Source organism: Rattus norvegicus, chromosome X, assembly GCF_036323735.1.
Source record: "Rattus norvegicus strain BN/NHsdMcwi chromosome X, GRCr8, whole genome shotgun sequence".
Classification (NCBI taxonomy): domain Eukaryota; kingdom Metazoa; phylum Chordata; class Mammalia; order Rodentia; family Muridae; genus Rattus; species Rattus norvegicus.
Genome location: NC_086039.1, coordinates 144879257 through 144905314, shown reverse-complemented (window position 1 = coordinate 144905314; position 26058 = coordinate 144879257). Strand labels below are relative to the sequence as shown.

General features: G+C 38.5%; 1 protein-coding gene and 1 pseudogene across 1 annotated transcript in view; both read right to left on the bottom strand.

Moving 5' to 3' along the window:
* Ldoc1 (LDOC1, regulator of NFKB signaling) overlaps positions 1-26058 on the bottom strand; it is a 272729-nt gene that overhangs the window by 205293 nt on the left and 41378 nt on the right. The window lies entirely within an intron of this gene.
* Rpsa-ps27 (ribosomal protein SA, pseudogene 27) lies at positions 13445-20188 on the bottom strand (annotated as a pseudogene).

Below are 26058 nucleotides of genomic sequence, written 5' to 3'. Positions count from 1 at the left end.
ATGATTTTGTTGAAGATATTTACTGGTCCTTTGAGCTGGGAGTCTTCACTCTCTTCTATACGTATGATCCTTAGGTTTGATCTTCTCATTGAGTCCTGGATTTCTTGTATGTTTTGGACCAGTAGCTTTTTCCGCTTTACATTATCTTTGACAGTTGAGTCAATGATTTCTATGGAATCTTCTGCTCCTGAGATTCTCTCTTCCATCTCTTGTATTTTGTTGGTGAAGCTTGTATCTACAGCTCCTTGTCTCTTCTTTTGGTTTTCTATATCCAGGGTTGTTTCCATGTGTTCTTTCTTGATTGCTTCTATTTCCATTTTTAATTCCTTCAACTGTTTGATTGTGTTTTCCTGGAATTCTTTCAGGGATTTTTGTGTCTCCTCTCTATGGGCTTCTACTTGTTTATTTATGTTTTCCTGGAATTCTTTCAGGGATTTTTGTGTCTCCTCTCTATGGGCTTCTACTTGTTTATGTTTTCCTGGAATTCTTTCAGGCATTTTTGCGATTACTCTCTGTAGGCTTCTACTTGTTCTCTAAGGGAGTTCTTCACGTCTTTCTTGAAGTCCTCCAGCATCATGATCAAAAATGATTTTGTAACTAGATCTTGCTTTTCTGGTGTGTTTGGATATTCCATGTTTATTTTGATGGGAGAATTGGGCTCCGATGGTGCCATGTAGTCTTGGTTTCTGTTGCTTGGGTTCCTGCGCTTGCCTCTCGCCATCAGATTATCTCTAGTGTTACTTTGTTCTGCTATTTCTGACAGTAGCTAGACTGTCCTATAAGCCTTTGTGTCAGGGGTGCTGTAGACCTGTTTTCCTCTCTTTCAGTCAGTTATGGGGACAGAGTGTTCTGCTTTCGGGCATGTAGTTTTTCCTCTCTACAGGTCTTCAGCTGTTCATGTGGGCCTGTGTCTTGAGTTCACCAGGCAGCTTTCTTGCAGCAGAAAATTTGGTCTTACCTGTTTTCCCCAGGCTCAAGTTCGCTCATGGGTTGCTGCCCACAGGCTCTCTGAAGCGGCAGCAACCAGGAAGACCTGTGCCGCCCCTTCCAGGAGCTTCAGTGCACCAGGGTTCCAGATGGTCTTTGGCCTTTTCCTCTGGCGTCCGAGATGTGTGTGCAGAGAGCAGTCCCTTCTGGTTTCCCAGGCTTGTCTGCCTCTCTGAAGGTTTAGCTCTCCCTCCCACGTTATTTGGGTGCAGAGAACTGTTTATCTGGTCTGTTTCCTTCAGGTTCCAGCGGTGTCTCAGGCAGGGGTCCTGCCGCTCCTGGGCCCTCCCCCACGGGAGCCCAGAGGCCTTATACAGTTTCCTCTTGGGCCAGGGATGTGGGCAGGGGTGGGCAGTGTTGGTGGTCTCTTCCGCTCTGCAGCCTCAGGAGTGCCCACCTGACCTGGCGGTTGGGTCTCTCTCTCTCACGGGGTCTGGGAGCAGAGCCACCTGCTGCTCTTCTAAACATGTTATTTTTAACCTTGTAATGATTTTTTGTTAAAAATCTCCATAAAGAAAAGAACTGTTCTTGTCTCCTGTTTCTCAATATGTTGTCAGAATATAAACAGATACGTTTTGGATTTAAGAGTTTTAAGAATGGTTTTAATAATGGATTCTTACAAAAGGTTTTATGCTATGTCTTCCAACATTGTTACACAGTACTGAGTTAATTAATCTGCTCTTTCTTCTTTGAGGCCCTAATGCCTTTTTTGCCTTTCTGTACATATATGTCCAATGGGTCACCTTTTCCCAGACTATTCCATTTTCATTGCAATGAAAAACTTGCTTTCTCTTTCTCTTTCATTAGCTTCTTTAACTTTGATATGCGTGTGTGTGTGTGTGTGTGTGTGTGTGTGTGTGTGTGTATTCCCAACTCGCCTCACACATATCATGAAACCCTTGGCTAAAATTTCAGCTCTAGTATTTGCAAGTTGAAGAATAGCATCAAAACTCAAGCAAATGGTTCCTTTCCACAATTCCACAGGTAGACCATTCAACCCTTCCATAGATCTCAGCCACTTCAGGGGAAGTTTTTCACAATTTTAGTAAAAGAACTTGCTTTATATTCATTACCCTTTGTTATTATGATAAAACACCATGACCAAGGAACATATGGATGGAAGCGTTGATCTGACCTGTGTTACCTGAGGGACAAGAGTCTTTAATGGAAGGAAAGTTTGACAGCAAGAGACAGAAATGGAGGCAGGAGGAGGAAACTAAGAGTTCACAGACCAAGAGCAGGAAGGAACCAGAAAGAACTAGATGGAAACAGAGAATGAACACAGCAAATTTACTCTTGAAGGCTGCTGCTGGTTATGTACTTCCTCAAATAAGGCTTCATCTGCCAATGGTTCCTCCCCAAATAGATTCACTAACCAGAAACAAGACTTTCAAATGTGAGAGCCTATACAAGATATTTATCATACATTACACCACATACTTCAGTTTTTCTTTGCCATATCACCATTGTTAGTATCACTCCTCTTGTACTTTGGGGCTATAATTGAATAAAATATGATTTACATCAGTACAAGCACTGAAGTGTAGAAATAGCTCATTTGATAACCAGGATCACTGTGACCATAGAACAAGTTGTGTTAGCACTGAGCAGGATTTGTTAGACAAAAGGATGATTCATATCCCAAGCAGAGTGAAAAAAATAATTATAGGATATGTCATCGTGCTACTCAAAGTAGTATGTAATTTAACTTACAAATTGATTTTTCTGGAATTTTCTGTTCATTATAGTAGGACTAAAGCCACAGAAGTAAACTCAGAGGAGACTGTTTCTTATTAAGTTGCAAAAAGGATCACAGTCCTATACATGAAGGAAAAATAATATAATGTAAGTTAAAATGGTTTGACTTTCATAAATTTAGCCAAACACTTGCACAAACCTGAAAATACTAATTATTTATTAGAAGAACTTTCATTGAAAGTTCAACTCTATTGAAAATATTTTTACTTAAAAATAAAATAAAGGAAACTATATAGGGCCCCTGGAAATGGAAAGATAGGGGCAATCGAAGCTGCGGTCCAGACACCGCCCAGATCTGAAGGATCCTGATCAAACAGCTCCCTGCACCCAAATCCCATGGGAGGGAGAGATAGACCTGCAGAGGGGCAGATATGCCTGGGAAGCCAGAGTAGACTACTCTCTCCCCACATTTCTGACTCTAGAGGAAAATGCTTAGCGCCATCTGGGCCCCCTGTGCACAGGGTCCCAAACAAAGGCGGGGCAGGCCCTTCTGGTTGCTGCCCTCACAGAGACCTGAAACCCGGCGCTCGGGAGTGACTCCAGGCCCGAGTCCAAAGGTAAGACCAACTTTTTTGCTCCAAGTGACCTGCTTGGTGGACTCAGGACACACACCCACAGGAACAGCTGAAAGCCAGTAGACAGGAAAGACTACACACCCGAAAGCAGAACACTCTCCCATAACTGGCTGAAAGAAAACAGGAAAACAGGTCTACAGCACTCCTGACACACAGGCCTAGGACGGTCTAGCCACTGTCAGAAATAGCAGAACAAGGTAACACCAGAGACAAGGTGATGGCAGGAACCCAAGCAACAGAAACCAAGACTACATGGCATCAGTGGAGCCCAATTCTCCCAACAAAGCAAACACTGAATATCTAAACACACCAGAAAAGCAAGATCTAGATTTAAAACCACATTTGATCATGATGATGGAGGACTTCAAGAAAGAAGAACTCCCTTAGAGAAACGCAGAAAAACATAAATAAACAAGTAGAAGCCTACAGAGAGGAATCACAAAAATCCCTGAAAGAATTACAGGAAAACACAATCAAACAGGTGAAGGAATTGAGAATGGAAATAGAAGCAATAAAGAAAGCACAAAGGGAGACAACCCTGGATATAGAAAACCAAAGGAAGAGACAAGGAGCCATAGATACAAGCATCACCAACAGAATGCAAGAGATAGAAGAGAGAATCTCAGGAGCAGAAGATGCCATAGAAATCATCGACACAACTCTCAAATATAATGTAAAATGGAAAAAACTACTGGCCCTAAACATACAGGAAATCCAGGATACAATGAGAAGATCAAACCTAAGGATAATAGGTATAGAAGAGAGTGAAGAGTCATAGCACCACAATTAAAGATAACAGGATTCACTTTCTAGCTCAGTGGTTCTGAACCTATAGATTGCAACTTCATTGGGGATCAAAAGAGCCTTTCACTCAGAACACCTAAGACCATCAGAAAACGTAGATATTTACATAATAATTTACAACAAAAGCAAAATTATAGCTATGAAGTAGCAATGAAATAATTTTATGGTTGCGGGTCACTATAACATGAGGAATTTGTATTAAGGAGTCACAGCAGTAAGAAAGTTGAGAATTCCTGGAGACTCAGGCAGAACCTACAATCAGACAAGCCAGCACCATATTTTTGCTTTATTACACAAGATAGTAACACTGGAATGGTAGCACGCTTATCCAAAACCTAACTCCAGAAAAAAAATACAAAAAATTGCTATAGGTAATGCTGATTAAAAATACTTTTTCTAAGAAAAATATTAGAGAAGAAGTAAATGTAGTATCTATTTGACACTAAGTAAGAAAGTCCCTAAACTACCTGTAAAAAAATTTATTAGGGCTCGAGATATGACTCAGTACTTGCATAACATAAATGAGACTTTACATCTAATCTCTACAAAAGAGAACAAAATTATTGGCTACAAATCAAATTACTTTTTTTTCAGAAAGACTCATGTAAAAGTAGTTTGGTGAATGACACATGGTCAAGATACAGTAATGACTGTTTCCATAAGGACAACCACGTTGCCAAAGAAAATAAGGGAACTATATGAGAATGATAATGAACATCCACCTTTGTGAGTAGCTTAAACATTTCAAGCTACAGAACCCTACAGAACTCCAAATAGATTGGACCAGAAAAGAAACACCTCCTGTCACATAATAGTCAAAACTCAAAATGCACAAAATAAAGAAAGAATATTAAAAGCAGTAAGGGAAAAAGGTCAAGTAACATATAAAGGCAGACCTATCAGAATCACACCAGACTTCTCGCCAGAAACTATGAAGGCCAGAAGATCCTGGACTGATGTCATACAGACCCTAAGAGAACACAAATGCCAGCCCAGGTTACTGTATCCTGCAAAACTCTCAATTAACATAGATGGAGAAACCAAGATATTCCATGACAAAACCAAATTTACACAATATCTTTCTACAAATCCAGCACTACAAAGGATAATAAATGGTAAACCCAACATAAGGAGGGAAGCTATACCCTAGAAGAAGCAAGAAACTAATCGCCTTGGCAACAAAACAATGAGAAGAAAAGCACACAAACATAACCTCACATCCAAATATGAATATAACAGGAAGCAATAATCACTATTCCTTAATATCTCTCAACATCAATGGCCTCAACTCCCCAATAAAAAGATATAGATTAACAAACTGGATACGCAACGAGGACCCTGCATTCTGCTGCCTACAGGAAACACACCTCAGAGACAAAAACAGACACTACCTCAGAGTGAAAGGCTGGAAAACAACTTTCCAAGCAAATGGTCGGGAGAAGCAAGCTGGAGTAGCCATTCTAATATCAAATAAAATCAATTTTCAACTGAAAGTCATCAAAAAATATAAGGAAGGACACTTCATATTCATCAAAGGAAAAATCCACCAAGATGAACTCTCAATCCTAAATATCTATGCCCCAAATACAAGGGCACCTACATACGTAAAAGAAACCTTACTAAAGCTCAAAACACACATTGCACCTCACACAATAATAGTAGGAGATTTCAACACCCCACTCTCATCAATGGACAGATCATGGAAATAGAAATTAAACAGAGAAGTAGACAGACTAAGAGAAGTCATGAGCCAAATGGACTTAACAGATATTTATAGAACATTGTATCCTAAAGCAAAAGGATATACCTTCTTCTCAGCTCCTCATGGTACTTTCTCCAAAATTGACCATATAATTGGTCAAAAAACGGGCCTCAACAGGTACAGAAAGATAGAAATAATCCCATGCGTGCTATCGGACCACCACGGCCTAAAACTGCTCTTCAATAACAATAAGGGAAGAATGCCCACATATACTTGGAAATTGAACAATGCTCTACTCAATGATAACCTGGTCAAGGAAGAAATAAAGAAAGAAATTAAAAACTTTTTAGAATTTAATGAAAATGAAGGTACAACATACCCAAACTTATGGGACACAATGAAAGCTGTGCTAAGAGGAAAACTCATAGCGCTGAGTGCCTGCAGAAAGAAACAGGAAAGAGCATATGTCAGCAGCTTGACAGCACACCTAAAAGCTCTAGAACAAAAAGAAGCAAATACACCCAGGAGGAGTAGAAGGCAGGAAATGATCAAACTCAGAGCTGAAATCAACCAAGTAGAAACAAAAAAGACCATAGAAAGAATCAACAGAACCAAAAGTTGGTTCTTTGAAAAAATCAACAAGATAGATAAACCCTTAGCCAAACTAACGAGAGGACCCAGAGAGTGTGTCCAAATTAACAAAATCAGAAATGAAAAGGGAGACATAACTACAGATTCAGAGGAAATTAAAAAAATTATCATATCTTACTATAAAAACCTATATTCAACAAAACTTGAAAATCTGCAGGAAATGGACAATTTCCTAGACAGATACCACGTACTGAAGTTAAATCAGGAACAGATAAACCAGTTAAACAACCCCATAACTCCTAAGGAAATAGAAGCAGTCATTAAAGGTCTCCCAAACAAAAAAAGCCCAGGTACAGACGGGTTTAGTGCAGAATTCTATCAGACCTTCATAGAAGACCTCATACCAATATTATCCAAACTATTCCACAAAATTGAAACAGATGGAGCACTACCGAATTCCTTCTATGAAGCCACAATTACTCTTATACCTAAACCACACAAAGACCCAACAAAGAAAGAGAACCTCAGAACAATTTCCCTTATGAATATCGACGCAAAAATACTCAATAAAATTCTGGCAAACCGAATCCAAGAACACATCAAAACAATCATCCTCCATGATCAAGTAGGCTTCATCCCAGCATGCAGGGATGGTTTAATATACGGAAAACCATCAACGTGATCCATTATATAAACAAACTGAAAGAACAAAACGACATGATTATTTCATTAGATGCTGAGAAAGCATTTGACAAAATTCAACACCCCTTCATGATAAAAGTCCTGGAAAGAATAGGAATTCAAGGCCCATACCTAAACATAGTAAAAGCCATATACAGCAAACCAGTTGCTAACATTAAACTAAATGGAGAGAAACTTGAAGCAATCCCACTAAAATCAGGGACTAGACAAGGCTGCCCAATCTCTCCCTACTTATTCAATATAGTTCTTGAAGTTCTAGCCAGAGCAATCAGACAACAAAAGGAGGTCAAGGGGATACAGATCGGAAAAGAAGAAGTCAAAATATCACTATTTGCAGATGATATGATAGTATATTTAAGTGATCCCAAAAGTTCCACCAGAGAACTCCTAGGAAGCTGATAAACAACTTCAGCAAAGTGGCTGGGTATAAAATTAACTCAAATAAATCAGTTGCCTTCCTCTACACAAAAGAGAAACAAGCCAAGAAAGAAATTAGGGAAAGGACACCCTTCATAATAGACCCAAATAATATAAAGTACCTCGGTGTGACTTTAACCAAGCAAGTGAAAGATTTGTACAATAAGAACTTCAAGACACTGAGGAAAGAAATTGAAGAAGACCTCAGAAGATGGAAAGATCTCCCATGCCCATGGATTGGCAGGATTAATATAGTAAAAATGGCCATTTTACCAAAAGCGATCTACAGATTCAATGCAATCTCCATCAAAATACCAATCCAATTCTTCAAAGAGTTAGACAGAACAATTTGAAAATTCATCTGGAATAACAAAAAACCCAGGATAGCTAAAACTATCCTCAACAATAAAAGGACTTCAGGGGCAATCACTATCCCTGAACTCAAGCAGTATTACAGAGCAATAGTGATAAAAACTGCATGGTATTGGTACAGAGACAGACAGCTAGACCAATGGAATAGAATTGAAGACCCAGAAATGAACCCACACACCTATGGTCACTTGGTTTTTCACAAAGGAGCCAAAACCATCAAATGGAAAAAAGATAGCATTTTCAGCAAATGGTGCTGGTTCAACTTGAGGTCAACATGTAGAAGAATGCAGATCGATCCATGCTTATCACCCTGTACAAAGCTTAAGTCCAAGTGGATCAAGGATCTCCAAATCAAACCAGACACACTCAAACTAATAGAAGAAAAACTAGGGCAGCATCTCGAACACATGGGCACTGGAAAAAATTTCCTGAACAAAACACCAATGGCTTATGCTCTAAGATCAAGAATCGACAAATGGGATCTCATAAAACTGCAAAGCTTCTGTAAGGCTAAGGACACTGTGGTTAGGACAAAACAGCAACCAACAGATTGGGAAAAGATCTTAACCAATCCTACAACAGATAGAGGCCTTATATCCAAAATATACAAAGAACTCAAGAAGTTAGACCGCAGGGAGACAAATAACCCTATTAAAAAATGGGGTTCAGAGCTAAACAAAGAATTCACAGCTGAGGAATGCCGAATGGCAGAGAAACACCTAAAGAAATGTTCAACATCTTTAGTCATAAGGGAAATGCAAATCAAAACAACCCTGAGATGTCACCTCACACCAGTGAGAATGGCTAAGATCAAAAACTCAGGTGACAGCAATTGCTGGAGAGGATGTGGAGAAAGAGGAACATCCTCCATTGTTGGTGGGGTTGCAGACTGATACAACCATTCTGGAAATCAGTCTGGAGGTTCCTCATAAAATTGGACATTGAACTGCCTGAGGATCCAGCTATACCTCTCTTGGGCATATACCCAAAAGATGACCCAACATATAAAAAAGACACGTGCTCCACTATGTTCATCGCAGCCTTATTTATAATAGCCAGAAGCTGGAAAGAACCCAGATGCCCTTCAACAGAGGAATGGATACAGAAAACGTGGTACATCTACACAATGGAATATTACTCAGCTATCAAAAACAATGACTTTATGAAATTCGTAGGCAAATGGTTGGAACTGGAAAATATCATCCTGAGTGAGCTAACCCAATCACAGAAAGACATACATGGTATGCACTCATTGATAAGTGGCTATTAGCCCAAATGCTTGAATTACCCTAACAAATGAAACTCAAGACGGATGATCAAAATGTGAATGTTTTACTCCTTCTTTAAAAGGGGAACAAGAATACCCTTGGCAGGGAATAGAGAGGCAAAGATTAAAACAGAGACTGAAGGAACACCCATTCAGAGCCTGCCCCACATGTGGCCCATACATATACAGCCATCCAATTAGACAAGATGGATGAAGCAAAGAAGTGCAGGCCGACAGGAGCCGGATGTAGATCGCTCCTGAGAGACACAGCCAGAATACAGCAAATACAGAGGCGAATGCCAGCAGCAAACCACTGAACTGATAATAGGTCCCCTATTGAAGGAATCAGAGAAAGAACTGGAAGAGCTTGAAGGGGCTCGAGACCCCAAAAGTACAACAATGCCAAGCAACCAGAGCTTCCAGGGACTAAGCCACTACCTAAAGACTATACATGGACTGACCCTAGACTCTGACCCCATAGGTAGCAATGAATATCCTAGTAAGAGCACCAGTGGAAGGGAAGTCCTGGGTCCTGCTAAGACTGAACCCCCAGTGAACTAGACTGTTGGGGGGGGGGCGGCAATGGGGGGAGGGTTGGGAGGGGAACACCCATAAGGAAGGGGAGGGGGGAGGGAAATGGTTGCCCGGATACCGGGAAAGGGAATAACACTCGAAATGTATATAAGAAATACTCAAGTTAATAAAAAAATAAATAAATAAAGGAGTGCTCCACCAAAAAATAATAAATAAATAAAATAAAATTTCCCGGCTATAGTGAAGGATAACTGAATCCAGGATAAAGCAAGGTCTGACTCATATAAAAGTAAATGCAATCTCACGGCTATAAATGCTTTCAGAGACCCGGTGGACTATGTTAACTTGCTTCATTGTCCTCTAAGGTGAACAGAAGTGATAAAGTAAAGATCTCTTTGCAAGGTGGTAATTGTTCTCATTCTCATTCTTTGGAACTACAAAGAAGCGTATTTTTTTTCAGTTGTATCCTGTTATGTTTTCCCCTCTTCACCGTCACACTAACGTCCTGTACCATCGCTACTGTTATATCTTCAGTGTGTCCATCTTTCACTGACACTTCAAAGGCTTCTATGCTAGTTCTGTCCTTGGGACTTCCACTCATAGAAGAATGATTCATCAGAACAGAAGCATAATAATGAAATTAGTCTTTTTTTTAACCTCCTTTTTTTCCATGCCCCTTTGCTATGGAGAGTAATATTGCTTGTCCTGGTACTAATTTATAAACAACAAAAGCACGAATAAAATTGTATTATACGACATCTGTCAAAATCAGTACCTGTGATAACTCAGACAGCAGGTTAATAAAATTAATTTTTCCTCGGGGATTCATACAATTGAGAATTATTATCTTCTCCCATCATTTTCATTTATCTGGCTAGAAACAACTCAAAATATTCAAGGTCGGTAGCTAGTGGAGAGCACTGAATGAATGGCTATGATGTAATTATGAGAGCAGCCTGGAGAATCCTATTATTTAGCCAACAAAAGTAGAACATGCAGCACCCCACATAATTACTGGTCCTTCTTCACTAAAGGACCTTCTCTGATTCCCATTGCTTCCTGTCACTTCAGAATTACCTTCTGTGAAATTGAAAGTCAGTAACTGAATTTCAATGTACTGGCTACCTGTTGCTCCTGCCTCATGGCTGAATGCGGTAGGAAAAAGGAAAGTGTGCTTTGTAATTCTCTGGACTTCTCATTTCAATGTCTTCTAAGAGTCCAGATACAACTTCTTTCCAAATACCTCTTTTCAATAACAACTCTTCATGTACTTCCTAAATCAAGTAAAATATACAAATAGTGTTAAATAATAGTGGGCCACGTAAAGTTGTAAGCTGATAGCAAAAATTCACTATTCCTAGCTTGTCACTACTAGCATCTCAAAATTTTTCCTATCCAAATAAACCATCTCAGAGAATTGCTATCAGCTCTAAAAATAGGCTAAAGCCCTATAACAGGTAGTTTTTATTCAGAAAAGAACTTAAGATCTAGGACAAATATAGTAAAGCACCCGTTTGGAGATGTCCAAAGCATTATAAGATGAGCCTAGAGAATTAAGAGGGTTCTGTTAGACACCCCCATTTCATTTCAACTTCACTAATTTGGGTTTGTCTACTCTTCTTTTGGTGAGTTTCTCTACAAGTTTGTCAATCTTGTTTGCCTTTAGGAAAAAAAAAAACTTTTGTTTGATTGATGTTGAATACTGGCCTTCTGTTTTAATCTAATTAATTTTTACCGACATCTTTTTTTTCCTCTTGCCATGTACTGATTTAGATTGATTTTGTTATCATCTTTTAAAAAATGCATATCTATTAATTTTTAATTATGTTTACATGTATGTTAGTGCCCACGATAGAATAGTGTACTAATCTGTTTCCAATGTGTGTTTATTATGACAGCGGTATTCTTTTGATTTCTAAGAGGCTAATACAAACGGCTTCAAAGCCCTAATTTCAGAATGCTTTATGAACCAATCAAGATTTTCAATTATGCCTTCATTTGAGAAAATGGAGACAACAATGTTATTTGAGACCACTTCAAATTTTCAATCAATAGTCTAAATTACCCACCCATATATTATGATAAATTCTATCCACTATTCATTACTGAAGATTCGTGTAACCTATGTTTCCTAACATCTTATTTGTTCAAATAATCGACTATGATTATATGTTCACAATTGATGCTCATATCCTAAAAAGTACTATTTTACAAATTAATTCAAAGTTAGTTCAATTTCATAACAGAGTTGACCTGTATACTCTGGTTCAATTTTTTTTTTAATTTCAGTCAATGAGATACATGATTTTTGTTTGTTTTGCCATTTTTAATCTACTCTTTCACAATTATATAATATATGCTGGTCACACACATCTCTCCATACTCTCTTATGCCCTCCTGCCCTCATCTTCACCATCCTTTTTCATGACACATTCTCCTCTCACTATCGTATCTTTTTGTTTACTAACCAAGGCTGCCCACTGGGGCATAGGTGTGGAGTTATCCATGAGAGAATGAGGCATTCATCACTGGCTATCCCACTAAAAGTAGCATTCACCACTGGCTATCCCACTAAAAGCAGCATTCACCACTGGCTATCCCACTAAAAGCAACATTCACCACTGGCTATCCCACTAAAAGCAGCATTCACCACTGGCTATCCCACTAAAAGCAGCATTCACCACTGGCTATCCCACTAAAAGCAGTGACTCTTCCTCCCTCAGCAGCTTTTAGCTGAGGAAGGGTGGACCCATATGTGCCTTTCCACCACAACCAAGATATTTTAATTGTAATTCACTGAAAATGATGTTGAAAAGAACAGACTAAAAAGCAATTCAGGAGCCACCAGAGGAAACTGAAATGGATGTGTACTGTGTGTCAGACCTTTAAATTTATCTACATTGCATCCCTAAACAGGAGTCTTAAACAACTACTGTTCACATCTGTCATAATGGGAGAGATGTAAGGAATGGAGGATAGGGAAGATGGGAAGATGAGATGGTGGGAGTAGGGCAGAGAAATGGAAGGGTGAGGGTTCCTCTGTCCCATTCCTGGACACATTAACTTACTTATCACATGGTCTTGAGATTTGGCTCTAGGAACATCTCTCCTTTCATTTAAAGCTCTGGGGTCTATTAAAAGTCAAATCTTGAAAGAAGCCTAGATCTAAATTCAATTGTCCTGGTGATATTTATCATATCTTATTCTGAAATAGGACTAGATAGTGAAGCAGAATAATCTGAAATCCTTTGTTCTAAGCAAAGGATACAGATGTACAAAGTGAATGTAAGAGCAGATGTGACAGAAACAAATCTAATAATGTCTTTCCAAACAAGAAAAACCTTCTTGAAAGTAAGACCTCGTACATATACATCAGCATGTTGCAGACAAGTCAAACAGAAAGTTGCAAATGGAGTTTAGAACTCCCAGAGAAGTAAAACTACTAGAAGACAAGTATTATAGCAAAGCACATGAGGACACCACCTATCTATCCCTGAACATTTACTGGATGCTGTCAATATTTTTGCTAGGTGCTAGACATAAAGACCCTTTTGGTTGCCTATCAGAATAATCTCTCCTTTCTTAGAAAAGGAAGTCCCACCACAAGCTAGGCATATAATCACACAGATTTAATGCTCCATGTCTCAGCTTGCCTTACAGTGGATATGATTAAATTCTATACCATTACATGAAAGAGAACACTATATAAAAATATACTTCGTGTTCCTTCAAAGACAGTAAAATTAACAAATAGACTGAAACAAAATAGAAATAATTGCAAGAGCATCTTGGGTTATAAGAAAATTTTGACCATGAAAACACAATGGAAGAGAATCATAGTTTTCTTTCTCTCTTCCTTCCTTCCTTTCTTCCTTTCTTCCTTTCTTCCTTTCTTCCTTCCTTCCTTTCTTTCTTTCTTTCTTTCTTTCTTTCTTTCTTTCTTTCTTTCTTTCTTTCTTTCTTCCCTACTTCTCTGTTTTCCTTCAGAGAAGGGCAGACCTCCCATGGATATCAACCAGCAATTGCATATCAAGTTACAGCAATACTAGGTACCTCCTTTCCTATTAAGGCAGGACTGGATAAGGCAATCTAGTAGAAAGAAAAGGTCCCAAAAGCAAGCAACAGAGTCACAGATAGCCCCTGCTCCTGTTGCTAGGAGTCCACACACAGATCAAGCTACACAACCATAACACACATGGACAGGACTTAGTCCCATGCACACTCCCTATTGGCAGTTCAGTGTCAGTGAGCCCCTGTGAGCCAAGCTGAGTTGATTTTCTGAGTTTTCTTGACTCATGTGACTCCTACAATTCTTCTTCCCTCTCTTCCACAAGATTCCCCTAGCTCCACCTAATGTCCGGCTGTGGGCCTCTGCATCTATATCCATCAGTTACTACGTGAAGCCCTTCTGATAACAATTTGTCTAGGCACCAATCTATGAGTATATCAGAATATCATTCAAAGTCACTTCACTGAGGTTTTCTTGCCATTCATGTTCGTTCTACCCTAGGTCTCTGGGCTACCCAGCCTCTGCATCCTGGCCCTCTAGGCAATGTCATGGGTGGGCTCCCTCTCATAGCCTTGGTCTCAAGTTTCTTTTAGAATGAATTCTTACATATTTTATACACACACACCATTTATAAACAGAAGAAAATATTATATGCACCTAGTAATGCAGACCTATAATCTCAGATAATAGAGAAAATGAAGTAAGAGCGCAAGTTCAAGGCCAGCTTCAACTCTAAAATGAGTTCAAGGCCAGCCTATCAAGATCCCATCTCAAAATAAATACCCCTTTAAAGGCTAAGGATATGTCTTAATGGGAGAACATTTGATTAGCATATGTAAAAAACTAGGTTTAATTACTAGCACTGCAAAAAACCCTATTGAACGACTACTTATTCAAAACAATAAACATGGTAAAAGAAGCAAGCAAACTCCGTTGTGCTCATAGGTTTGAATATTGTGTTTCTTCATTTTTATTCAGTTCTTAAAAGTTAATACTTTCCTTCTTGACCCAATTTTCATTCATAAGGAGTTGTTTAGCATCAGTGAGTCTGCATACTGTCTGCCCCTTTCATTGCTGATAACATTCAGCTTTAATCCATAGTGGTCAGATAGGGTGCATGGTGTTTTTTCGGTTCTCCCACATCTGTTAAGACTTGCTTTGTTTCCTAATGTAAATAGGATGATGAGATAATGTGTAAAGTCTGCCTTGCTCAAGTAGCTGCCCCCATAGTAGTTGCTCAACAAACATAGGCTCCATCTTCCTCTGATGAGAAGAACACTGATGACTAACTTATCTATAGTTAATTAGGCTGAGGGAACAACAGTTAAGGGTGGAGTCTTGAATTTTTCTGAAGGTTTTCATGTAATATAAATTGTTGTTCTTTCCAAGCAAAGAAAGACTGCCTATTAAATATTACTATAAACAAATATACATTGTTTTCTCATCTTTATTGTACCAAATGTATATCTTTAATTCATTTCTAGTGTCTAGCTGGAACCCTTGCTCATCTACAAGTTGGGAAGAGAAACCCTGTGTGCTCTCTTTCCCCAAATCCCAGTGGCACAGGGAAAACACCCCTGTTTTCTTGGAGAAAATTCCCACTAACATCACTCCCTGTCTCCCCACTTCTAACAACCACCTGAGAGTGCACACAGAACATCTCATTGTTTGACCATGTATGGACACCATCCCACCTCCTAGCTGTTGAGTCATCCCTCCTCCACTAAGCTCTATAAAATCCCTTGCTTTAGCCTGAACATGTGACTTCACTGACTGCCACCTGTGAAATGGGTGAACCCACCTGAGAGCTGCCTCCTAATAAACCTGCTTTTACTTACTTTTAATCTGGTCTAATACGGTTAATATATACATCGCTGAGGAAGAGAAAATACCTGTCACCAAGGGTTTTATAAATGCTTGCCCTGCCTTACCCTTCTGCAATATTTCTACTGGTACTAGGCAAAGGTCACCATAAATAAGGGCTTGAGGAAGGATCCCATTCTCACTGCCCTCTGAATCCTATCACATGGGCAACCTAAGAGATTAATTCAAACAACAAGAGAAATATGTGAGGAGGAATACATTTTATGGATCTTTTCTCTCAACAATTTTCTCTTTCCCCTTAGTGCAGCAGGGGTCGTGTTGAGCTTTGAAGTGGAAGAATACAGCACTTCACTGTTATCTCCTTTTCTAATGTCTCTATAATCTTCTTCCAACTTCCCTTCTTACTAGGTACTCAGAAGAACACAGAGGTAACAGTTTAACATAGCAATCTATATGTCAAGCACAGAAAATGATGGTTCTAGGAAGGTTATAACCATAACTTTACATAACCATAACAAGAGTGCAGTAGTAACAAATGCTGATTGTCTGAGCTTCGCCAGTGTGTTAGGTAGTCTTAACACAGAAAAGCCGCCAGCTATTGAGGAGTCATTAACATTATTTGCATTTAACAAACAAGAAAAATGTCTCCTACTTAAATAGCAAATCCATGAAGTAGATCTCGAATATCTACCAGATTTTAGTCCCATAAATTTTGATGTTCTATGTCTAACCATATACAAACTAAAGATAGTGTCTTAGTCTGTTCAGGCTGCTATAACAAATTACCAAAAATTGGCTTAGTTACAAACAGCAATTTATTTCTCCCAGCTACTAGGGGAGGCTGAGAATTTCTTGGTTAAAGTAATGGCAAATTTGTTGTCTCCTAAGTACCTTGCTTCCTTATTCACTGACTTCTGTCTTTCAACAACGTCCTCATATGGTACAAAGACCAAGGATCTCTATAGGGTCTTGATTATAAGTCCACAAATCCAGAATAGCTCAGACTGCCTGATCCATCCACCCTCTTACAAATTCAGACCTTTTACCATTATGTAATATTCCCATTTATCTTAAAAACTTACTTTGCTAATAAAGTTTGTTCTATATAAAATGTAGAGTGACACTGCTACTTTCTTGTGATAGGTGCTATTAGAAAACCTTTATTTGTAACATATAAGTCAAAAGTTTTCAAATTACATCCCACATTTATTGCATCATGATCTATATTTTAATGAGATTTCCAGGTGATTAATTGGCACATTATAATTTGAAAAGCTCTAATATAGCACAAGTTTTAGAAGAGAGGTTTTTTTATTATTATTCAAACTCATTTTGTCTGAAGCAAAATTCTGTTAATTACAAATTCTGTGATCTTTGGGCAGATTCCTCAGCTGGCTGACACTAATTCCTCAGCTATCAAATACAATACTAACAACACCTCTCTTACAGGGCTCTTGAAAAGATTGTCACTCAGGAGGCTCTCAGTAAACAAATGATAACTGCTAAATTGTTACCATTCTCCTCAGAGTTTCCTGCAAGGCTGCAAAAGAAAAGTCAAAGATACTCCATCTCATCAGCATATGAGAATGAATCAAGTCTGGAGGCTCTAGGCCTGCGAAGGTTATTCTGCTGCACAAGGAACTGCTTAGCTAACAAACAAAGGTGGAGTTGGCAAGAGCATGGCAAAGCTATTGTAAAGGAACAAACTGAGAAAACAGAAACCTGGGAAGAATTGAGATAAGGAAGCCTGTAATTGGACAGTAGAAAAGGAGAGCAGCCTGAGAGTTTTTGAGAGGCAGGAGAGATAGGAAAGGAGACGAAAGGAAGGAAGATGGAGGAAGAGAAGGATGACCCAGATCTATGTGCCTTTAAACATCCACAGGTAGCTATGAAAATCTAGTAAGGGATGGATAATTACAGCAAAATTTGTCTTATCTAGGTGGGCAGTTTATACCAATATCAATTGGCTCTGAGTTTATTGTGTGGATGTTTTGTGGTGTGAGAATTTATTGATATAAATATGATTGACAAATTTAAAAAAAGAATTGAGAGGGGAAAGTGATTCCCTGTGAAAAGGAAACACCAGTAGTAGCACATACTGAGGACTGTGGGAGGAGGAGCATAGGCAGTTCTCACTGGACCAGCTCAGAGGCTGCCCCTTAAAGGCAGAGCATGTGACTCACCAGCACCGATCCCAAACACAGCATACATTTTTAGAGACTTTTCAAAGACATATCTATTGTATACGTTTTCAGTACCAACAATATTTACAAAAAATAAAAAGATCAGTGGGTGCAAAACCAATTTAAACACATTTACTCTTATTTCATAGAATGCATGAGGCTTGGGCATCATTGAACAGAAATCCTTCCCTGGATGTTCAGTCCCAGAAGATAGTGTCCACCAATCTGGTGGGGTCCAAAGGATTTACTCTTCCTAAAGGGTGGGAGGGTTGCCTCGATGATTTGTCTTCTTGCAACAGCATTCCCTATGGTTACTATGTGCTATTAATATGACAAAAAGAAAGAAAATCCTTTAAATAGCAGCCTGTGCTTCTTTTTGATTTGTCTCCTGCAGAAGCTGATTTACTGTGTGTTTCTTCCATCTGGCAGGAAGCTAATCTGAATATGAATCAACCCTTGCAAAAATAACCCCAGGAAATCTTAGACATTCATAACTTCCCGGAGGGTTTTTTTTTCCTTCAACAATAGCATTTTTGTCATTCTTTCTGTTGTGCAAAGTTTTTCAATTGAAATAAAGTGTGGCTATTTAAGGAATGATGCCACCTCATCCAGAATGCCTCCTTCATGGTTACAGATTCACAGTGCTCATTTACATATTTGCACCTTAATGAGTAAATGCTGTTATCCCCAAAACTATAATCAGATTAATGTGATGTTCACAACTTGATAAGAAAGTGACAAAAAATCATTCTCAAAAGTCTGTTTCTTCTTTCCTTAAGCATGTTTTATATTTTGTAATGATTCCATTTTCCTTTTACGCTAGATGTATCAACTAATATTTCTGGTGGTGTGAAAGAAAATGAAAAAGAAACAAATCTACGTTATAAATCATGATTGGAATTTTTAACAAGCAGCTCCTGGGTAATTTCAAGTGTCCAGTGTGTTTCTTGCACCATGGCACTTCTAAAACAATAACAATGTTTGCTCAGCATATGAGGATAAATGGACAAGGTGTCTTGGACGGGAGGTGGTAGTCTCAAGGACTCCAGCTAGCCCAGACTCCATCAAACGAAGCAAAATGAGAGGGAATAAATATAATTACATCTGCGACCTCTGTTCAGCACATACAGGATTCAGGAATGAGGGAAATGAAGCATGCACAGTGTAAAAATAAAAGCCATATCACTAAGACCGATACATGAGTACTTTTGTTAAAATTCATAGATAAGATTAATGTACCCAAGTCACTCCATTTCATTTTTACCTAACAAGTATGACTGGCTAAGCCTATTTTTTCCATGCCAGATTCCACATAGTGACAATATCACTAGCCATATTAATGTATTCTATGAAAATACTTTTCCTTGTGATTAACCGTTTTCTTTTTTTTCAACTTTTAGGAACTTTATCTTCCACTTTTCCGCCCTTTGCTCAGGTTCCTGCAGAGCAGCTCAGGACCACCCAGTGGTGGCTCCAACCCACTCAGGGGCATGTGCTGTGGGAGCTGCTGACCTGTCCTCAGTGGCTGGCTGTGAACTTCAATCTACCATGGGGGTGGGGTGCTGCTGGATGGCCAGAGATTACCTGCACGCCCTCAAACCACTCAGCCACCTCAGGTGAATCATCAGTGAGTTCAGGAGCTGGTGTAGTCCTCTCACCCTTGGTCACAGCTTTCTCAGCTGCAGGGTATTCCTCCTTCTCAACGTCCTCGGGTCTCTGTAGAAGTTTTAAAGATAAAGCATAGACTCCCATGGGTGCTCACGCGAGATAGTTCCTCACAAGCGGAGTACTTCCGGGTCAGCATCCACCACATCAGACCACCAAGTGAGCTCCCTTGTTGTTGCATGGGATGGCAATGTCCACGTAGAGCAGGTGAGAATCTGTGTTACACAGAGCAAAGGCGAGCAGGTTGACATAAGAGACCTCTGTTGGTCAGTCCTGGGATCAGTCACCACTAGAAGCTGTGGCTCCCTGAATGCTGTTTGGATCTGGTTAGTGAAGGTCCTGCGTGTGAAGCAGTCAACAATGGGAGTGGCTCCAGTGGTAGCAGCAAACTGAGCACAGCTTGCTGGCCAGTGTTCCTGGAGATGACTGATATCAGCTGAGTTCTCAAAGGCAAAAATAGCATGAACTGCAAGCAACAGCTTCTTTCGGGTCCTTTTCAGATTTATGATGTAGATACCATCACTTTTCCTCTTTTAGATGTACTGCTCCATCTGAAAGTCAAGGTTAGTGCCACCTAAATGGGCTTCTGTACCGAGGACATCCTTCCCCTTCATCTGTAGGACATTAAGGACCCCGGACATTGTGTAAATTTCCCTTTAAGTTACTACCAGAATCAAGAACAATGCCATATGGACGTGTCCCTGGGCAGTGCCGAAAGGCTAACAGTTTTACAACTTCAACTATTAAATATATTAAATACAATGGAATTCCTGAAATCTTACGCCTACAAATGTGACTTTTAAATATCCCAAAAAGAGTGAGAGCTAATCAGTATGATATCATTGTGAAGATTGTCCACTGTACAACTCTAGAGGAACTATCCAATTCAAGCAAGCTAGATAACATTCATTAAGCAATTAAAATACCATGCACCATGCATTAGCAAGTAGCAGAGGGTTTACCCACAGATATTTGATGTGCTATCTTGTTTCTTCAGAATATTTGTTAAATATAAAATCACATTTGATTCTATAAGATCTCCACTGAGCATTCATTTTACTACATTTTACAGATTTAATACTCTATATCCTATAACCCTAGTATAAAATATGATACGTAATAGCATACAACAAAACTCTATCTTCTTTCTAAATTCTTTGGTTTGTATTTCCACTGCTTTAAATATCGTCCCCTACTTAGTCTCTCCTTAAGGACATACTGCTTGTAGAACCTTGTTAGATTCAAATTTCTCCCTCCTTCAAACTAAGAAATCCCTCAAGGTCCAGAACTCTTGGTTTATACTTCTTTGAAAGGTACACTCTTGCATATTATGTCTGATATTTTGTAATTGTGACAAATTATCCTTTTTGTTTAATTGTGGAAAATTTAAGGCAGCTGCAGTGTTGTCTGCTTTGAGCCTTTACAAAGTGACAAATATTTCAGGCAGTCAATTGATTTTCATAGATTTTAATGAAATTAAAGTAGCAAAGCAGCCAGCAGGTACCTATTGTACCCACCACTCCCAACTAAAGACTCTTCTGAGCTGATTGGGTGCATATAGCAGTACATGCGATAGTCTCTCTATTGCTATGCAAAAGCGATCACAGCAAGCTCCAAAGATATATTTTGCACAGCACAAAGAAAATGTTGAGGTTTAAATTGTACAAATTGGTTGAGCAATAATTGTCTGTTATAAAATGAAGGACCTTAAAGACTGAATTGGTGATGGATTCGATAATCAATTGTAAAATGTAATTTCCAAAAATAAAACAAACATCATAGAACATTCTTAGACTCAAATATCAATATGCATAAAATCTCCAACCCTTAAGATCCCGTTGATTGCAAATCTATACTAAATATTAAGCTCTGCTACTGTGAAATATCTGTCATGACAATGTATTTGCTAAGTATGTTGACATGTATTTAGATTGTCTGACTTCTTTATTAATAAAATATGCACAATCCATACTCAGAATTTTATTCATATTTTCATACTGAAGTCCTATAAGATGCATATGAGTCAAATAAAATTATGACCCTTTTGAACTAAAAGCTTTATTTTGAAATTTTAATACATTTAAACAATCTTGTAAAATGAGGGCTTATTTATCAGAAGGAATGAGAAACTTTGGGAAGAAAATACACTAAAAACGTCTTTTCAAATAATCTTGAAACAAAGGATGCTTTATACAGGCTCACTCTTCAATGGGTTGTTTGACCTTTTGCACTTATTCTAAAAGGGATTTATTAGTATAAAGAACAAAATTGTGAGTGATAAAATGATGAGGAAAAGCCCAAAAAGGCCTCAACACTACAAAAGGAACTACAGGCAACAGAGAAAATCTCAAAGTAGGAATGGGAGAGGATTTCTTCCTTGGAGGAAAACACACCAATCCAGTGCCCAAAAGTCAGCATTCAATAATAATGAGTGAAGAAAGAGGCCACAAATTCTAAATAAAGTAGGGAAGGTTATATGGTAGTCCAGGGAAGAAAATGAGAAATGTTATAATTGTGTTACAATCTCAAAAACGTTTAAAACATACTTTTCAAAGTTTAATATGCATTTATAGCAACAGATTACCTCCTATAGATGGACAAATAGGAAAACAAAAAAAGGGGAGTGTGAACTGATATTTAAGAAGGTCAAAAGGTCAAACCAGGTAACAGTAATCTAGCTATTCATGGGAGCTAGCAGCACGAGCCCAGTAGGAGTGAATATGCTGTGGGCCTAGGTTTGATTTGCAAGTTTGAAAGACTAGAAACATTTTGTAAAAGGCAAATCTTTGTACAGAGTCAAATTCAAACCACAAAACTATTTAGAGAACTAATGAACCAATGAAAGCAAAAGCAAACATTGAAGGAGGTGCTTCAATTAGGCCAGATAGAGGAACTGGAAAGAGAACAGTTAATGCCATCTATGATAGATTGTGTAGTGTTTACAAATGAATAGACACTCCCCTATACTTGTTGAAATTCAAAACTAAAAATGGAAGATTAAGTGGGTGAAAGGGTATAGAAATATATAAGTATGCAAAAGAAGAAAAATCTTAGCAGAAGCTATAAATCAGTGTCCACTGGCCAGGCATAATTCACAAGCTTATATTCTTCTTTCACTGCACAATACAAGGAGAATAAGGAATTTCAAGAAAACAGTAAATAATTCAGAGGAATTCAATGGTCCCCGCAGAACAGACAAGTGAGTGTAAATGATTCTTTATGGGAATGATATGAAAGACAAAGGAATATGATAAACATCAGTCTGTGAGTTATCAGTCTCCAGGGTTTCATCCTGTGGTATGTATGGGCATAGACTTCTGTAGTTAGCAAAATTCAAGAAGACTGAAGGCAACAACACTTCTTTTGGTGGAACAATTTAGGTTAGCATAAGGAAGGTTTTCAAAAAGTTCTGTATAGGGAAGGAGGGAAATAAAAGAAAGTCGGAAGGAACTTGATTGTAAACATGTCTTCAGAGCCTTTTATTATCTTTTGATCAAATTGGTCAGCATGCCTCAAAAGCCATCTACACAAAGGCAAAGACACATTTTTGTTGTTATTGTTGTTGTTGTTGATGATGTTTTGTTTTGTTTCATAATGCAGTGTGTGTTTGAACTGTAAGAAACTGAGACTGGCTGGTGCCAGGAAACTTGAGGCCTCAATATAACCAGACCCACAGCTAAAGGATAAAAATGCAAAAGTTCTCACACCCGGATGATCTTAATGAACAATTAGTGGTTCTTTTTCTTAAGTCAAAGGATGAGCTTACCATGCTCTACTAATGGCTGTTTGAAGGGAGGCAATAATGAATGAAAGAAATTCAGGAAGTGAACATATGTGTTTCAGGTAAAATATTGTGCAGAAACAAATAATATGATTCAGGAATAGGACCTTTCTTTAGAACACTTTTGTTTTGTTTTGATGTTTTGAGAAAATATGTCCTAAATTGAAAATCAATAACTTGAAGAGCAGTCAGTGACAAGAACCTGCTGGTTTCTGCCTGTGCCTGGAACTGAACTGAACCAGTCCCACAGCTCCCTGCACCCAGATCCCATCGGGGAGAGAGCTGGACCCTCAGAAGTGCAGACAATCTTGAGCACTCAGAGGAGACAAACACTTTCTGCCCACATTATTGACCCAAGAGGAAATCACCTAGTGACATCTGTGTCCTCTGGGCACAGGGACCTAGGAGCAGTCAAGGGCAGGACACTTCTTCTTCTTCGGGTTTCTGCCTGTGCCAAGAGATGAAAGCCAGGAATGCCGAACACCTAAGACCAGAGGTAAGATAAACTCTTCTGTGCCAAACAACCCCCCTGGAGGCTTCAGGTTACACAAACCCAGGAGCAGCTCTCTATTTCCAGGTCTGGCTGAAAGAAAACAGGTCTACAGGAGTGCTGACACACAGGCCTACAGGATGGTCAAGCCACTGTCAGAGACAGCAAGACAAGCTAACATCAGAGACAACCTGATGGCAAGAGCAAGCATAGGAAAATAAGCAACAGAAACCAAGACTACTTCTCAGCATCAGAGCTCAGTTCTTAAACCAAAGCAAATACTGGATACCCAGTCACACTTGAAAAGCAAGATGTGGACTTAAAATCACATTTTATGATGATGGTGATGATGATCATGTAGGGCATTAAGAAGGTCATAAATAAGTCCCTTAAAGAAATACAGGACAACAGGACAACACAAGTAAATAAGTAGAAGCACTTAAAGAGAAAACCAAAATTCCCTTAAAGAATTACAGAAAAACACAAGGAAACAGGTGAAGGAATTGAACACACCCATCCAGGATTTAAAAATGGAAATAGAAACAATAAAGAAAGCAAAAAAGGAGAACACCCTAGAGATAGAAGACCTAGGGAAGAGATCAGGAGTCATAGATGCCAACATCACCGACAGAATATAAGAGATAGAAGAGACAGTATCAGGGCAGAAGAAACATAGATAATAACATCGACTCAACCATCAAAGAAAATGTAAAATGCAAAAAGCTCCTAGTCAAAACATCCAGGAAATCCAGGACACAATGAGAAGATCAAACCTAAGGATAATAGGTACAGAAGAGAGTGAAGACTCCCAACTTAAAGTGCCAGTAAATATCTTAAAGAAATTATAGAAGTTCCCTAACTTAAAGAAAGAGATGACCATAAATGTACAAGAAGCCTACAGAACTCCAAATAGATTGGACCAGAAAAGAAATTCTTCCTGTCACATAATAGTCAAAATACCAAATACACAAAACAAAGAAAGAATATTAAATGCAGTAAGGAAAAAAGATGAAGTAACATATAAAGGCAGATCTATCAGAATTATACCAGACTTCTCACCAGAGACTATGAAAGCCAGAAGATCCTGGGCAGAACTTAAGAGAATACAAATGCCAGCCCAGGCTACTATATTCAGCAAAACTGTCAATTAACTTAGATGGAGGAACCAAGATATTCTGTGGCAAAACCAAATTTAAACGTGTTTCTACAAATCCAGCCCTACAAAGGATAATAGATGGAAAACTCAATCACAAAGAAGGAAACTATACCCTAGAAAAAGCAAGAAAGTAATCTACTTGCAACAAAACCAAAAGAAGAGAGAAGCACGAACATAATTGCACTTCTAACAACAAAAATAACAGGAAACAACAATTGCTATTCCTTAATATCTCTTAACCACAAAAGACTCAATTCCCCAATAAAAAGACATAGACTAACAGACTGGATAATTAAAGAGGACGAAGCATTTTGCTGCATACAGGAAACACACCTCAGAGACAAAGGCAGACACTATCTCAGAGTAAAAGACTAGAAAACAACTTTCCAAGCAAATGGTTCAAAGAAACAAACTGGAGTAGCCATTTTAATATCAAATAAAATCAACTTTCAATCAAAAGTTATCAAAAAAGATAAGGAAGGACATTTCATATTCATTAAAGGAAAAAATGAACCAAGATGGACTCTCAATCCTAAATATCTATGTTTCAAATGCAAGAGCACCTATGTTTATAAAAGAAATATTATTAAAACTCAAAGCACACATTGTAACTCACAAAATAATAATAGGAGATTTCAACACCACACTCTCATCAATGGACAGATCATGGAAATAGAAATTAAAGAGAAACAAAAAGGCAGGAAATAATCAAACTCAGGGCTGAAATCAACCAAGTAGAAACAAAAAGGACTCTACAAAAAATCAACAAAACCAGGAACTGCTTCTTTGTGATAATCGACAAGATAGATAAACTTAGCTAGACTAACCACTGGGCTCAGAGAGAGTAACCAAATTAACAAAATCAGAAATGAAAAGGGAGACATAATAACAGATTCTGAGGAAATTAAAAAACATCAGCTCCTACAACAAAAGCTATATTCAATAAAACTGGAAAATCTTGAGGAAATGGACAATATTCTAGACAGATACCAGGTACCAAAGTTAAATTGGGAACAGCTAAAGCATCTAGACAACACCATAACTCCTAAAGAAATAGAAGCAGTTATTAAAAGTTCCCCAATCAGAAAGTGCACAAGACCAGATGAGTTTAGTTTACAATTTTATCGGAGCTTCAAAAAAGACCTCATACCAATAGTGTCCAAACTATTCCAGAAAATACAAAAAGATGGCACACTACCCAATTAATTTATGAAGCCACAATTATGCTTATACCTAAACCA